Consider the following 3,553-nt stretch of genomic DNA (forward strand, 5'->3'; position numbering starts at 1 on the left):
TGCATTGATTGGCATCAAGGTGGCTTACCTCTCAGACGTAATTTTATATAAGAAACAACTGATACACACATCTCTGTCATTTTACCATAGAATGGTCATCTGATATAGAAAAAAGTGAACAGTTCAGTAAATCAGTGATAAAATTGTTTACTTGTATACAGTGATCCCTTGGTTATTGTGTACTTGGCTATAGCGGTTTGTCATTATTACTGCTAATCGAAATCTGCTGTTATCACAAGTTTTGGGGGTAAAAAACTTCATTATCGCACACCTGAGCTGGTTTCTGCCGACAATGATGGCGCAAAATTTGTGGTTCTGATGGCTTTGAGGGATTAAGAGATAAGTTCCTACTCGAGGAGTGGGGCCCACTAACTCTCCACCTCCATGCCTCAGAAATCCTTACCTTAAGCCCATCTCAGATCTCTATATGGTGTGTGTTTCTACCTTATTGTGCTCTTTTCATCGTTTTCTACTAACCTAACCATGCCTATGTGTGTTTCTAATACTTACCATAATAGTATGTATGTATTTGATGGGTGTCCCCATCCATCCATTGCCAGACGCCATGTATCGCAAATGGGGTGGCCAAGGGCTTAGAGTTAATTGTTTTACAGGGAGGGGCACTAATCCTCCACCAACCCCACTTGACACGTAGGGATGCCAACAGCATCTGGTGTTCCCAGGCGGTCACCTATCCAAGTACTAACCAGACCCAACGTTGCTTAACTTCGCTGATCGGATGGGAAGCGGTGTACTCAACGTGGCATGGCCGTGATTGTTTAAAAAGGACAAATTTGGGTTGAGAAGTGGGATACTTGGCACCAATTAGGACAAATCCCATAGGGCCTGTGCTTTCGTTATCATGCCGTTTCATTATCAGTGGACTAGGTATTGAGCCAGTTATGCGTGATAATAAAGGGACCATTGTATATAGATATATCTGAAGTAGAGGCGGGGTGTGAAAATATTCTCAGAGCTTGTACCATACCTCCCATCCATTGACGCCATTTTCATGAGATGGGTTAATTATAATGTCATAGTGAGCATCTTCTAAAAACCAATGAGGCTCATTTGGTATACCAAGAGGAAACTTTTTTATGAAAAGCTCCCTAAATCACATTTTTTTTTTTTTTCCTGGCTAAGATTTATGATACTGTCATTTCATGTCCTGATCCTTCTTTGAAGTTTGTGATGACATTCATACTCAGGCAAGACGACATAGGTTTTTTATTTTTTATTGGCAAAATCAGGAGTATAGGAGAATCCAACAATAGTAATCCCACACGTGGGCAGTCTTTGGTTGCCTGTAAAAGTTTCTGAGTGAACAAGACATCCTGCACGGATACTTTACAGTTAAAGAATGTACCCATACTGATTGTTCCAAGTACTTTCGTCAGTGATGTCAGAGCAGACACTCCCTCCAGAGAAGCCATTAATGCTACCGTTGCTAAATCAAGGATTCTAGATGGATACGGGTTTTCAACAAAGAATGAATATAACTACATTTCCAGCTCTGACCATTTGTCTCTCAGTTCCAGCAAAATTGTTGCTTACATTATTGGTTTTATTGTATATAATCTGCAAAATCTTTGAAGTGTGCAACTTGCAGGGAAGTCTTAATAGACACTAATGACTCCCTGATAATGTCCTTAATTAAGCTGAAGTCCAAAGGAAGCTTAATTTGTTCTTCAGCAGATGTCACAAATACCTAAATTGTGAAATAATTATCAGATAAAGGGTATCTGGCAAAAATAATGCATATGAAACACAAGAGTGGATTGTTACAAGCTGGTTACTTCAGTGCTAGACTATTTGACCACAATAAGAGTGTTTCCTAGCTTATGTGAGCATATGCTACACCCTAACAAATCGTATGCTATTACCCTCAAAAGTAGTTGTTAAACTAAAGGCCACCCAAGGGGGCACCACACCAGCTGCCAGCCTATACATATCTAGCACGGCTCGGAATATGACCTTGACCTTGAATTGCTTTCACAAGTTTCAAACTTGTTGAAGATTTTCATCCTTGCCACACCTGTAAAATTTTGTAACGATATCTTGAGCGGTTGCAAAGTTATCATGCTAACAGACACACAGACAGACAAACTGTAAACAATACTCGTAGGAGATTTTCATCAATACTACGCAACTGTGAAATATTGTGATATAGTGGGCGATTGCAAAGTTATCGTGGTAACAGACACAGACCTTGACCTGCTTTCACCGCTTTCGAACTTGTGATCTATTTTTTTTTTTTTTTTTCCCCTACAGCACATCTATAAAATTTTTTGATATCTTGTGAGGTTGCGAAGTTATCGTGCTAACACACACACACACACACACACACACACACACACACACACACACACACACACACACACACACAGACTTAGAAACAAGGATGGAAGAAAAAAGCATTAAAAAGGAAGTAAAAAGAATAATCCAAAACAATCCTAGATTACTCAGAGATGCAGCAGATATCAACAAATCTATAGTAATCACTGGTATGGAAGAGGAAGAAATGAGAAACAAGATCTCGAGAGACAAAAAGGAGATGGCAAATGTAATGAGCATATTGAAGGAAGTATCAAAGGAAATCTGTAGTAAAGACATAGAGGAACACAAAAGGTTAGGGAAATATGAGAGTAACAAGTCAAGGCCCCTAAAGGTAACCTTCCAGAATGTAAACACTGTGGAGAAGATAATAAAAAATGCAAAGAAACTTGTGGAAAAAGAGGATTTCGAAAATGTATGGATAAAAAGATGCCTGACACAAGTAGAACTGGAATTACTGAAAACGAAGAGGAAGGAAGCAAAAACAAAAAATAAGGGAAGATCAGAGGAGGAGAATACATTTTTTTTGCAAAGTAATTGGATTGCAGGTACGAAAGTGGTACATAAACAGGAGGGACTAAAAAGGAGGAAGGAAGTAGAACCAAGTCATGACAAGTATATGAATAAGAAGATTAAGTTGATGTACTCAAATGTGGATGGAATGGTATTTAATTTATTAGAGATGAATGATTATATCTGAGAAAATGAACCACATATAATATGCCTAACTGAAACAAAATTAACACCAAGGATATCAAATGACACCCAAAACTTAGAGGAATATAATATATGGAGAAGAGACAGAAACTTAAAAAAAGGAGGAGGAATTATAATACTAACAAAGAAAAATCTAAAAGTCAAAGAAATAGAACTAGATATACCCTCACAAGTAGAACTGATTGCAGTAGATTAATACATCTGCTGGGAAAGTAATTGTAGCCAATTTGAGCATGCCACCCAAATCAAACACATGTAAAAGAGGCGAATATGAGGATCTGGCAGGGAGTACAGTTCAGAGTTTAAGAGCATTACTACATAGAATGGAAGAGAAATAGGAAAGAATTATACTAACTGGAGATTTTAATACAAATATAAATTGGAATGCTTTAGATACAATAAGCCATGAAAGCTGTTGGGACCAAACTCTCCTGGATCTCGTGCAGGAGTTTTTCCTAACGAAACATGTAAGGGAAAAGAACCAGAAAAAGAGGACTCGATG

General features: G+C 38.2%; 1 non-coding gene across 1 annotated transcript; it reads right to left on the minus strand.

Annotated features, from left to right (window-relative positions):
* Window positions 1–658: 658 nt before the first annotated feature.
* On the minus strand, window positions 659–777 carry LOC145394226 (5S ribosomal RNA). Its single transcript, XR_013896332.1, has one exon. It is a non-coding gene; the product is annotated as a 5S ribosomal RNA (ribosomal RNA).
* Between the last annotated feature and the right edge of the window lie 2,776 nt (window positions 778–3,553).

The sequence above is a fragment of the Coenobita brevimanus genome, chromosome 26 (assembly GCF_032717465.1).
Source record: "Coenobita brevimanus isolate Jiangsu-jjx chromosome 26, ASM3271746v2, whole genome shotgun sequence".
Lineage (NCBI taxonomy): Eukaryota > Metazoa > Arthropoda > Malacostraca > Decapoda > Coenobitidae > Coenobita > Coenobita brevimanus.